Source organism: Drosophila biarmipes, unplaced genomic scaffold (genome assembly GCF_025231255.1).
Source record: "Drosophila biarmipes strain raj3 unplaced genomic scaffold, RU_DBia_V1.1 ptg000007l, whole genome shotgun sequence".
Classification (NCBI taxonomy): Eukaryota; Metazoa; Arthropoda; class Insecta; order Diptera; family Drosophilidae; genus Drosophila; species Drosophila biarmipes.
In genome coordinates this window covers 3,824,365-3,838,895 of record NW_026114528.1, presented here as the reverse complement: position 1 = coordinate 3,838,895, position 14,531 = coordinate 3,824,365, and positions in this window count along the sequence as shown.

The window sequence follows — 14,531 nt, the reverse complement described above, 5'->3', positions numbered from 1 at the left end:
TCAAAAGGTCCTGGTGGTAGTAATGCGGCTGGAGTTTTGGGCCGTGAATGCCCGAGATGTCGCTCGTCGTGTTGTACGCAACTGTGTCCACTGTGTCCGCAACAATCTATGGGCAACCTCCCAGTCGAGAGACTTACCCTGTCAAGACCATCCGCTCGGTGAGGAATAGACTTCTGCGGGCCAGTTCATACCTATGTACGCGTTCGAGGAAAGGTGCTCGTTAAAAGCTACATCATACAATATTTGTGTGATTCGCCACGAAGGCGGCGAATACCGAAACCGTCGGAGAACTATCAACGGATTCGTTCTTAGGTGCTCTGAAGCAGATGATTGCCAGATGTGGTCTGCCTTCAGACATTTTTTGCGACAATGCGAAACATTGCAAGACCTGAAAGACTTTTTCTTCAGCACCAAGAACAAGCAAGACATTACAACGTACTGTAAAAACGAATTTGTAACGTTCCATTTTATACCTCCTAGGGCTCCACACTTTGGCGGTCTCTGAAGGGCTGATGTCGAAAGCGCGAAGAACCTCTTGTGCCGCACGCTCAAGGATGCCCGACTGACCTTCGAGGAGGTCGCTTCTGAGACTGAGGCGATCCTAAACTCGCGATTTGGCCGCCTTAACGCCTGGTCATTTCTTAACCGGGGATTCTCTTCGAGCACTCCCAGACTGGCCTGTCAAGGATGATCAGCTCAACTGCTCTCAACGATGGTATCATGTCAGCGCCATCAAGCAACACATCTGGAGGCGGTGGTCTACGGAGTATCTTTACGAGCTTCCGGCCAAATCAAAATGGACGACTGGATCTTCGAATATTGCAGTCAACGAAATGGTCCTAATCCACGAAGACCATGACCCTCCTCATCAATGGCTGTTAGGTCGCATCAAAGCAACTATAGCAGGTCAGGACAACCACGTCCGAGTCGCGGATGTCCGGACGTCGAAAGGAATTATAAGGCGACCGATTCACAAATTGGCCCGTTTACCAATAAATTTAAAGTAACTAGGTACTTTCATTGGGGCCGGAATGTTGGGCGACTATTAAATCGAGAAAAACATGAATGTAATTTTGAAATATTGATCTTTCTTGAAGTGTATTCATCTAATTTGCTAACCTGAGCTGCGCTCTCAGTGGTAAAGCTTATTCTCACGCTGTCATGTATTTCACCACACTGGACACGAAGGCTGTTATACGACATTAGAATAAATATATATATGGACTTTGATGCACTTCGAACAGTACAAACAAGTGGCCCAACGACACCAAGCATGTGCTTGTTACGCGCGGGGCCTTTTTATCAATTTGGGCAAAAAATGCGATTTCGCGAGGAAGATACATACATAAAACAAATAAAGACGGGACACAAATGAAAATAAAAGGAACAACTAAGAATTAAGCAAATGAGTTAAAATATTCGTTTTTAATACGCGGATAGATGTTGAAATGCAAATTAAATGATAAAGTTTATTATAGTTATTAAATAGAACGCGAAAGGGCTCGTGCAGACAAATTTAGAGGATACAAATTTCGTGTTAGTCTAACAGGAACGTTGAATATTAGGCGGTTTAAAAGATCTGCAGAATCAATGTCACCTCTTATAAGATTTTGTATAAAACAGAACACTCATGGCTTTGCTAACAGTGAACATAATGTGACAGTCAAATTTTAGTTTAGGGTCAAGAAGAACACCTAAATCGTTAATTGAATATATACGGTCAAGTGGCGTATTTTTAAGAAAGTAACTGATAAACGTAGGAGTACCCCTATAAAAAGTCATAACGTTGCATTTAAGGCAGTTCAAATTTAAATGGTTGTACTCACATCATCCATGAAAACAATCAATATCCGACTGTAAGTTAAATCCCGACGCTATATCATTATAAGATAAACAAAGCTTAACATCATCAGCATACATTAGTACACGAGAATGTGTTATGATTGAGGGAATATCGTTAATAAACAAAGTAAACAGCAAAGGGCCCAATTGACTACCCTGAGGCACTCCAGATGTCACGTAGATCAATTTTGAAACAGCATTCTTGAATATAACCCTCTGAGTCCTACCATTCAAGTAACATGAAATCCAAGATAATAGATTACAGGGAAACCCAAGCTGATCTAATTTAAATAAAATAAGTGAGTGGTTAACGGAGTCAAGGGCCTTACTAAAATCTGAATATACAATGTCAGTCTGCAAGTTTTTCTTAAACCCATTTATTTCAATAGATGACAATTCAAGAAAGTTGGTGGTGGTCGATCTGGGCTTAACAAAACCATGCTGACATGGGGATATAAGCGAGGAACATAAATGTTGCAAATGAGAAGTGATTATACGTTCAAATGTTTTAGGACGCTTGTCAAAAGGTCCTGGTGGTAGTAATGCGGCTGGAGTTTTGGGCCGTGAATGCCCGAGATGTCGCTCGTCGTGTTGTACGCAACTGTGTCCACTGTGTCCGCAACAATCTATGGGCAACCTCCCAGTCGAGAGACTTACCCTGTCAAGACCATCCGCTCGGTGAGGAATAGACTTCTGCGGGCCAGTTCATACCTATGTACGCGTTCGAGGAAAGGTGCTCGTTAAAAGCTACATCATACAATATTTGTGTGATTCGCCACGAAGGCGGCGAATACCGAAACCGTCGGAGAACTATCAACGGATTCGTTCTTGGGTGCTCTGAAGCAGATGATTGCCAGATGTGGTCTGCCTTCAGACATTTTTTGCGACAATGCGAAACATTTTGTAGGCGCGAGCAACAAATTGCAAGACCTGAAAGACTTTTTCTTCAGCACCAAGAACAAGCAAGACATTACAACGTACTGTAAAAACGAATTTGTAACGTTCCATTTTATACCTCCTAGGGCTCCACACTTTGGCGGTCTCTGAAGGGCTGATGTCGAAAGCGCGAAGAACCTCTTGTGCCGCACGCTCAAGGATGCCCGACTGACCTTCGAGGAGGTCGCTTCTGAGACTGAGGCGATCCTAAACTCGCGATTTGGCCGCCTTAACGCCTGGTCATTTCTTAACCGGGGATTCTCTTCGAGCACTCCCAGACTGGCCTGTCAAGGATGATCAGCTCAACTGCTCTCAACGATGGTATCATGTCAGCGCCATCAAGCAACACATCTGGAGGCGGTGGTCTACGGAGTATCTTTACGAGCTTCCGGCCAAATCAAAATGGACGACTGGATCTTCGAATATTGCAGTCAACGAAATGGTCCTAATCCACGAAGACCATGACCCTCCTCATCAATGGCTGTTAGGTCGCATCAAAGCAACTATAGCAGGTCAGGACAACCACGTCCGAGTCGCGGATGTCCGGACGTCGAAAGGAATTATAAGGCGACCGATTCACAAATTGGCCCGTTTACCAATAAATTTAAAGTAACTAGGTACTTTCATTGGGGCCGGAATGTTGGGCGACTATTAAATCGAGAAAAACATGAATGTAATTTTGAAATATTGATCTTTCTTGAAGTGTATTCATCTAATTTGCTAACCTGAGCTGCGCTCTCAGTGGTAAAGCTTATTCTCACGCTGTCATGTATTTCACCACACTGGACACGAAGGCTGTTATACGACATTAGAATAAATATATATATGGACTTTGATGCACTTCGAACAGTACAAACAAGTGGCCCAACGACATCAAGCATGTGCTTGTTACGCGCGGGGCCTTTTTATCAATTTGGGCAAAAAATGCGATTTCGCGAGGAAGATACATACATAAAACAAATAAAGACGGGACACAAATGAAAATAAAAGGCACAACTAAGAATTAAGCAAATGAGTTAAAATATTCGTTTTTAATACGCGGATAGATGTTGAAATGCAAATTAAATGATAAAGTTTATTATAGTTATTAAATAGAACGCGAAAGGGCTCGTGCAGACAAATTTAGAGGATAATAATTTCGTGTTAGTCTAACAGGAACGTTGAATATTAGGCGGTTTAAAAGATCTGCAGAATCAATGTCACCTCTTATAAGATTTTGTATAAAATAGTACCAAGCATTGTTCTACGATTTACAAGTGTAGGTAGGTTAAGCAAGTGTAATCTACTCTCGCAGGAAGGAAGCCTTACGTTTTGATCCCAGTTCAAAATACGCAGGGCAAACAAGAGACATTGTTTTTGAACCGACTCAATACGATCAATGTGCACTTGATATTGTGGACTCCAAACAAATAATATTCCAAAATAGGATGGACATTGGAGGTAAATAATAATTTGGTCGTATAAGGGTCATCAAATTCATTTGACCAACGCTTTATAAGCCCAAGAACACTCATGGCTTTGCTAACAGTGGACATAATGTGGCAGTCAAATTTAAGTTTAGGGTCAAGAAGAACACCTAAATCGTTAACTGAATATATACGGTCAAGTGCCGAATTTTTAAGAAAGTAACTGATAAACGTAGGAGTACCCCTATAAAAAGTCATAACGTTGCATTTAAGGCAGTTCAAATTTAAATGGTTGTTCTCACATCATCCATGAAAACAATCAATATCCGACTGTAAGTTAAATCCCGACGCTATATCATTATAAGATAAACAAAGCTTAACATCATCAACATACATTAGTACACGAGAATGTGTTATGATTGAAGGAATATCGTTAATAAACAAAGTAAACAGCAAAGGGCCCAATTGACTACCCTGAGGCACTCCAGATGTCACGTAGATCAATTTTGAAACAGCATTCTTGAATATAACCCTCTGAGTCCTACCATTCAAGTAACATGAAATCCAAGATAATAGATTACAGGGAAACCCAAGCTGATCTAATTTAAATAAAATAAGTGAGTGGTTAACGGAGTCAAAGGCCTTACTAAAATCTGAATATACAATGTAAGTCTGCAAGTTTTTCTTAAACCCATTTATTTCAATAGATGACAATTCAAGAAAGTTGGTGGTGGTCGATCTTGGCTTAACAAAACCATGCTGACATGGGGATATAAGCGAGGAACATAAATGTTGCAAATGAGAAGTGATTATACGTTCAAATGTTTTAGGACGCTGGTCAAAAGGTCCTGGTGGTAGTAATGCGGCTGGAGTTTTGGGCCGTGAATGCCCGAGATGTCGCTCGTCGTGTTGTACGCAACTGTGTCCACTGTGTCCGCAACAATCTATGGGCAACCTCCCAGTCGAGAGACTTACCCTGTCAAGACCATCCGCTCGGTGAGGAATAGACTTCTGCGGGCCAGTTCATACCTATGTACGCGTTCGAGGAAAGGTGCTCGTTAAAAGCTACATCATACAATATTTGTGTGATTCGCCACGAAGGCGGCGAATACCGAAACCGTCGGAGAACTATCAACGGATTCGTTCTTGGGTGCTCTGAAGCAGATGATTGCCAGATGTGGTCTGCCTTCAGACATTTTTTGCGACAATGCGAAACATTTTGTAGGCGCGAGCAACAAATTGCAAGACCTGAAAGACTTTTTCTTCAGCACCAAGAACAAGCAAGACATTACAACGTACTGTAAAAACGAATTTGTAACGTTCCATTTTATACCTCCTAGGGCTCCACACTTTGGCGGTCTCTGAAGGGCTGATGTCGAAAGCGCGAAGAACCTCTTGTGCCGCACGCTCAAGGATGCCCGACTGACCTTCGAGGAGGTCTAAACTGTCGCTGCTGAGACTGAGGCGATCCTTAACTCGCGATTTGGCCGCCTTAACGCCTGGTCATTTCTTAACCGGGGATTCTCTTCGAGCACTCCCAGACTGGCCTGTCAAGGATGATCAGCTCAACTGCTCTCAACGATGGTATCATGTCAGCGCCATCAAGCAACACATCTGCGGAGTATCTTTACGAGCTTCCGGCCAAATCAAAATGGACGACTGGATCTTCGAATATTGCAGTCAACGAAATGGCCCTAATCCACGAAGACCATGACCCTCCTCATCAATGGCTGTTAGGTCGCATCAAAGCAACTATAGCAGGTCAGGACAACCACGTCCGAGTCGCGGATGTCCGGACGTCGAAAGGAATTATAAGGCGACCGATTCACAAATTGGCCCGTTTACCAATAAATTTAAAGTAACTAGGTACTTTCATTGGGGCCGGAATGTTGGGCGACTATTAAATCGAGAAAAACATGAATGTAATTTTGAAATATTGATCTTTCTTGAAGTGTATTCATCTAATTTGCTAACCAGAGCTGCGCTCTCAGTGGTAAAGCTTAAGCTCACGCTCTCATGTATTTCACCACACTGGACACGAAGGCTGTTATACGACATTAGAATTAATATATATATGGACGTTGATGCACTTCGAACAGTACAAACAAGTGGCCCAACGACACCAAGCATGTGCTTGTTACGCGCGGGGCCTTTTTATCAATTTGGGCAAAAAATGCGATTTCGCGAGGAAGATACATACATAAAACAAATAAAGACGGGACACAAATGAAAATAAAAGGCACAACTAAGAATTAAGCAAATGAGTTAAAAAATTAGTTTTTAATACGGGGATAGATGTTGAAATGCAAATTAAATGATAAAGTTTATTATAGTTATTAAACAGAACGCGAAAGGGCTCGTGCAGACAAATTTAGAGGATAATAATTTCGTGTTAGTCTAACAGGAACGTTGAATATTAGGCGGTTTAAAAGATCTGCAGAATCAATGTCACCTCTTATAAGATTTTGTATAAAATAGTACCAAGCATTGTTCTACGATTTACAAGCGTAGGTAGGTTAAGCAATTGTAATCTACTCTCGCAGGAAGGAAGCCTTACGTTTTGATCCCAGTTCAAAATACGCAGGGCAAACAAGAGACATTGTTTTTGAACCGACTCAATACGATCGATGTGCACTTGATATTGTGGACTCCAAACAAATAATATTCCAAAATAGGATGGACATTGGAGGTAAATAATAATTTGGTCGTATAAGGGTCATCAAATTCATTTGACCAACGCTTTATAAGCCCAAGAACACTCATGGCTTTGCTAACAGTGGACATAATGTGGCAGTCAAATTTAAGTTTAGGGTCAAGAAGAACACCTAAATCGTTAACTGAATATATACGGTCAAGTGCCGAATTTTTAAGAAAGTAACTGATAAACGTAAAAAGTCATAACGTTGCATTTAAGGCAGTTCAAATTTAAATGGTTGTACTCACATCATCCATGAAAACAATCAATATCCGACTGTAAGTTAAATCCCGACGCTATATCATTATAAGATAAACAAAGCTTAACATCATCAACATACATTAGTACACGAGAATGTGTTATGATTGAGGGAATATCGTTAATAAACAAAGTAAACAGCAAAGGGCCCAATTGACTACCCTGAGGCACTCCAGATGTCACGTAGATCAATTTTGAAACAGCATTCTTGAATATAACCCTCTGAGTCCTACCATTCAAGTAACATGAAATCCAAGATAATAGATTACAGGGAAACCCAAGCCGATCTAATTTAAATAAAATAAGTGAGTGGTTAACGGAGTCAAAGGCCTTACTAAAATCTGAATATACAATGTCAGTCTGCAAGTTTTTCTTAAACCCATTTATTTCAATAGATGACAATTCAAGAAAGTTGGTGGTGGTCGATCTTGGCTTAACAAAACCATGCTGACATGGGGATATAAGCGAGGAACATAAATGTTGCAAATGAGAAGTGATTATACGTTCAAATGTTTTAGGACGCTGGTCAAAAGGTCCTGGTGGTAGTAATGCGGCTGGAGTTTTGGGCCGTAAATGCCCGAGATGTCGCTCGTCGTGTTGTACGCAACTGTGTCCACTGTGTCCGCAACAATCTATGGGCAACCTCCCAGTCGAGAGACTTACCCTGTCAAGACCATCCGCTCGGTGAGGAATAGACTTCTGCGGTCCAGTTCATACCTATGTACGCGTTCGAGGAAAGGTGCTCGTTAAAAGCTACATCATACAATATTTGTGTGATTCGCCACGAAGGCGGCGAATACCGAAACCGTCGGAGAACTATCAACGGATTCGTTCTTGGGTGCTCTGAAGCAGATGATTGCCAGATGTGGTCTGCCTTCAGACATTTTTTGCGACAATGCGAAACATTTTGTAGGCGCGAGCAACAAATTGCAAGACCTGAAAGACTTTTTCTTCAGCACCAAGAACAAGCAAGACATTACAACGTACTGTAAAAACGAATTTGTAACGTTCCATTTTATACCTCCTAGGGCTCCACACTTTGGCGGTCTCTGAAGGGCTGATGTCGAAAGCGCGAAGAATCTCTTGTGCCGCACGCTCAAGGATGCCCGACTGACCTTCGAGGAGGTCTAAACTGTCGCTGCTGAGACTGAGGCGATCCTAAACTCGCGATTTGGCCGCCTTAACGCCTGGTCATTTCTTAACCGGGGATTCTCTTCGAGCACTCCCAGACTGGCCTGTCAAGGATGATCAGCTCAACTGCTCTCAACGATGGTATCATGTCAGCGCCATCAAGCAACACATCTGGAGGCGGTGGTCTACGGAGTATCTTTACGAGCTTCCGGCCAAATCAAAATGGACGACTGGATCTTCGAATATTGCAGTCAACGAAATGGTCCTAATCCACGAAGACCATGACCCTCCTCATCAATGGCTGTTAGGTCGCATCAAAGCAACTATAGCAGGTCAGGACAACCACGTCCGAGTCGCGGATGTCCGGACGTCGAAAGGAATTATAAGGCGACCGATTCACAAATTGGCCCGTTTACCAATAAATTTAAAGTAACCAGGTACTTTCACTGGGGCCGGAATGTTGGGCGACTATTAAATCAAGAAAAACGTGAATGTAATTTTGAAATATTGATCTTTCTTGAAGTGTATTCATCTAATTTGCTAACCTGAGCTGCGCTCTCAGTGGTAAAGCTTAAGCTCACGCTCTCATGTATTTCACCACACTGGACAAGAAGGCTGTTATACGACATTAGAATAAATATATATATGGACTTTGATGCACTTCGAACAGTACAAACAAGTGGCCCAACGACACCAAGCATGTGCTTGTTACGCGCGGGGCCTTTTTATCAATTTGGGCAAAAAATGTGATTTCGCGAGGAAGATACATACATAAAACAAATAAAGACGGGACACAAATGAAAATAAAAGGCACAACTAAGAATTAAGCAAATGAGTTAAAATATTCGTTTTTAATACGCGGATAGATGTTGAAATGCAAATTAAATGATAAAGTTTATTATAGTTATTAAATAGAACGCGAAAGGGCTCGTGCAGACAAATTTAGAGGATAATAATTTCGTGTTAGTCTAACAGGAACGTTGAATATTAGGCGGTTTAAAAGATCTGCAGAATCAATGTCACCTCTTATAAGATTTTGTATAAAATAGTACCAAGCATTGTTCTACGATTTACAAGTGTAGGTAGGTTAAGCAATTGTAATCTACTCTCGCAGGAAGGAAGCCTTACGTTTTGATCCCAGTTCAAAATACGCAGGGCAAACAAGAGACATTGTTTTTGAACCGACTCAATACGATCGATGTGTACTTGATATTGTGGACTCTAAACCGACGAATAATATTCCAAAATAGGACGGACAATGGAGGTAAATAATAATTTGGTCGTATAAGGGTCATCAAATACATTTGACCATCGCTTTATAAACCCAAGAACACTCATGGCTTTGCTAACTGTCAACATAATGTGACAGTCAAATTTAAGTTTAGGGTCAAGAAGAACACCTAAATCGTTAATTGAATATATACGGTAAGGTGGCGTATTTTTAAGACAGTAACTGATAAACGTAGGAGTACCCCTATAAAAAGTCATAACGTTGCATTTAAGGCAGTTCAAATTTAAATGGTTGTACTCACATCATCCATGAAAACAATCAATATCCGACTGTAAGTTAAATCCCGACGCTATATCATTATAAGATAAACAAAGGTTAACATCATCAGCATACATTAGTGATCAATTTTGAAACAGCATTCTTGAATATAACCCTCTGAGTCCTACCATTCAAGTAACATGAAATCCAAGATAATAGATTACAGGGAAACCCAAGCTGATCTAATTTAAATAAAATAAGTGAGTGGTTAACGGAGTCAAAGGCCTTACTAAAATCTGAATATACAATGTCAGTCTGCAAGTTTTTCTTAAACCCATTTATTTCAATAGATGACAATTCAAGAAAGTTGGTGGTGGTCGATCTTGGCTTAACAAAACCATGCTGACATGGGGATATAAGCGAGGAACATAAATGTTGCAAATGAGAAGTGATTATACGTTCAAATGTTTTAGGACGCTGGTCAAAAGGTCCTGGTGGTAGTAATGCGGCTGGAGTTTTGGGCCGTGAATGCCCGAGATGTCGCTCGTCGTGTTGTACGCAACTGTGTCCACTGTGTCCGCAACAGTCTATGGGCAACCTCCCAGTCGAGAGACTTACCCTGTCAAGACCATCCGCTCGGTGAGGAATAGACTTCTGCGGGCCAGTTCATACCTATGTACGCGTTCGAGGAAAGGTGCTCGTTAAAAGCTACATCATACAATATTTGTGTGATTCGCCACGAAGGCGGTGCATATCGAAATCGTCGGAGAACTATCAACGGATGATTGCCAGACAATGCGAAACATTTTGTAGGCGAGAGCAACAAATTGGAAGACCTGGAAGACTTTTTCTTCAGCACCAAGAACCAGCAAGACATTACATCGTACTGTACAAACGAATTTGTAACGTTCCATTTTATACCTCCTAGGGCTCCACACTTTGGCGGTCTCTGAAGGGCTGATGTTGAAAGCGCCAAGAACCTCTTGTGCCGCACGCTCAAGGATGCCCGACTGACCTTCGACGAGGTCTAAACTGTCGCTGCTGAGACTGAGGCGATCCTTAACTCGCGATTTGGCCGCGTTAACGCCTGGTCATTTCTTAACCGGGGATTCTCTTCGAGCACTCCCAGACTGGCCTGTCAAGGATGATCAGCTCAACTGCTCTCAACGATGGTATCATGTCAGCGCCATCAAGCAACACATCTGGAGGCGGTGGTCTACGGAGTATCTTTACGAGCTTCCGGCCAAATCAAAATGGACGACTGGATCTTCGAATATTGCAGTCAACGAAATGGTCCTAATCCACGAAGACCATGACCCTCCTCATCAATGGCTGTTAGGTCGCATCAAAGCAACTATAGCAGGTCAGGACAACCACGTCCGAGTCGCGGATGTCCGGACGTCGAAAGGAATTATAAGGCGACCGATTCACAAATTGGCCCGTTTACCAATTAATTTAAAGTAACTAGGTACTTTCATTGGGGCCGGAATATTGGGCCACTATTAAATCGAGAAAAACATGAATGTAATTTTGATCTTTCTTGAAGTGTATTTATCTAATTTGCTAACCTGCGCTCTCAGTGGTAAAGCTTAGCCTCACGCTCTCATGTATTTCACCACACTGGCCACGAAGGCTGTTATACGACATAAGAATAAATATATATATGGACGTTGATGCACTTTGAACAGTACAAACAAGTGGCCCAACGAAACCAAGCACGTGCTTGTTATGCGCGGGGCCTTTTTATCAATTTGGGCAAAAAATGCGATTTCGCGAGGAAGATACATACATAAAACAAATAAAGACGGGACACAAATGAAAATAAAAGGCACAACTAAGAATTAAGCAAATGAGTTAAAATATTCGTTTTTAATACGCGGATAGATGTTGAAATGCAAATTAAATGATAAAGTTTATTATAGTTATTAAATAGAACGCGAAAGGGCTCGTGCAGACAAATTTAGAGGATAATAATTTCGTGTTAGTCTAACAGGAACGTTGAATATTAGGCGGTTTAAAAGATCTGCAGAATCAATGTCACCTCTTATAAGATTTTGTATAAAATAGTACTAAGCATTGTTCTACGATTTACAAGTGTAGGTAGGTTAAGCAATTGTAATCTACTCTCGCAGGAAGGAAGCCTTACGTTTTGATCCCAGTTCAAAATACGCAGGGCAAACAAGAGACATTGTTTTTGAACCGACTCAATACGATCGATGTGTACTTGATATTGTGGACTCTAAACCGACGAATAATATTCCAAAATAGGACGGACAATGGAGGTAAATAATAATTTGGTCGTATAAGGGTCATCAAATACATTTGACCAACGCTTTATAAACCCAAGAACACTCATGGCTTTGCTAACTGTCAACATAATGTGACAGTCAAATTTAAGTTTAGGGTCAAGAAGAACACCTAAATCGTTAATTGAATATATACGGTAAGGTGGCGTATTTTTAAGAAAGTAACTGATAAACGTAGGAGTACCCCTATAAAAAGTCATAACGTTGCATTTAAGGCAGTTCAAATTTAAATGGTTGTACTCACATCATCCATGAAAACAATCAATATCCGACTGTAAGTTAAATCCCGACGCTATATCATTATAAGATAAACAAAGCTTAACATCATCAACATACATTAGTACACGAGAATGTGTTATGATTGAGGGAATATCGTTAATAAACAAAGTAAACAGCAAAGGGCCCAATTGACTACCCTGAGGCACTCCAGATGTCACGTAGATCAATTTTGAAACAGCATTCTTGAATATAACCCTCTGAGTCCTACCATTCAAGTAACATGAAATCCAAGATAATAGATTACAGGGAAACCCAAGCTGATCTAATTTAAATAAAATAAGTGAGTGGTTAACGGAGTCAAAGGCCTTACTAAAATCTGAATATACAATGTCAGTCTGCAAGTTTTTCTTAAACCCATTTATTTCAATAGATGACAATTCAAGAAAGTTGGTGGTGGTCGATCTTGGCTTAACAAAACCATGCTGACATGGGGATATAAGCGAGGAACATAAATGTTGCAAATGAGAAGTGATTATACGTTCAAATGTTTTAGGACGCTGGTCAAAAGGTCCTGGTGGTAGTAATGCGGCTGGAGTTTTGGGCCGTGAATGCCCGAGATGTCGCTCGTCGTGTTGTACGCAACTGTGTCCACTGTGTCCGCAACAATCTATGGGCAACCTCCCAGTCGAGAGACTTACCCTGTCAAGACCATCCGCTCGGTGAGGAATAGACTTCTGCGGGCCAGTTCATACCTATGTACGCGTTCGAGGAAAGGTGCTCGTTAAAAGCTACATCATACAATATTTGTGTGATTCGCCACGAAGGCGGCGAATACCGAAACCGTCGGAGAACTATCAACGGATTCGTTCTTGGGTGCTCTGAAGCAGATGATTGCCAGATGTGGTCTGCCTTCAGACATTTTTTGCGACAATGCGAAACATTTTGTAGGCGCGAGCAACATATTGCAAGACCTGAAAGACTTTTTCTTCAGCACCAAGAACAAGCAAGACATTACAACGTACTGTAAAAACGAATTTGTAACGTTCCATTTTATACCTCCTAGGGCTCCACACTTTGGCGGTCTCTGAAGGGCTGATGTTGAAAGCGCGAAGAACCTCTTGTGCCGCACGCTCAAGGATGCCCGACTGACCTTCGAGGAGGTCGCTGCTGAGACTGAGGCGATCCTAAACTCGCGATTTGGCCGCCTTAACGCCTGGTCATTTCTTAACCGGGGATTCTCTTCGAGCACTCCCAGACTGGCCTGTCAAGGATGATCAGCTCAACTGCTCTCAACGATGGTATCATGTCAGCGCCATCAAGCAACACATCTGGAGGCGGTGGTCTACGGAGTATCTTTACGAGCTTCCGGCCAAATCAAAATGGACGACTGGATCTTCGAATATTGCAGTCAACGAAATGGTCCTAATCCACGAAGACCATGACCCTCCTCATCAATGGCTGTTAGGTCGCATCAAAGCAACTATAGCAGGTCAGGACAACCACGTCCGAGTCGCGGATGTCCGGACGTCGAAAGGAATTATAAGGCGACCGATTCACAAATTGGCCCGTTTACCAATAAATTTAAAGTAACTAGGTACTTTCATTGGGGCCGGAATGTTGGGCGACTATTAAATCGAGAAAAACATGAATGTAATTTTGAAATATTGATCTTTCTTGAAGTGTATTCATCTAATTTGCTAACCTGAGCTGCGCTCTCAGTGGTAAAGCTTATTCTCACGCTGTCATGTATTTCACCACACTGGACACGAAGGCTGTTATACGACATTAGAATAAATATATATATGGACTTTGATGCACTTCGAACAGTACAAACAAGTGGCCCAACGACACCAAGCATGTGCTTGTTACGCGCGGGGCCTTTTTATCAATTTGGGCAAAAAATGCGATTTCGCGAGGAAGATACATACATAAAACAAATAAAGACGGGACACAAATGAAAATAAAAGGCACAACTAAGAATTAAGCAAATGAGTTAAAATATTCGTTTTTAATACGCGGATAGATGTTGAAATGCAAATTAAATGATAAAGTTTATTATAGTTATTAAATAGAACGCGAAAGGGCTCGTGCAGACAAATTTAGAGGATAATAATTTCGTGTTAGTCTAACAGGAACGTTGAATATTAGGCGGTTTAAAAGATCTGCAGAATCAATGTCACCTCCTATAAGATTTTGTATAAAATAGTACCAAGCATTGTTCTACGATTTACAAGTGTAGGTAGGTTAAG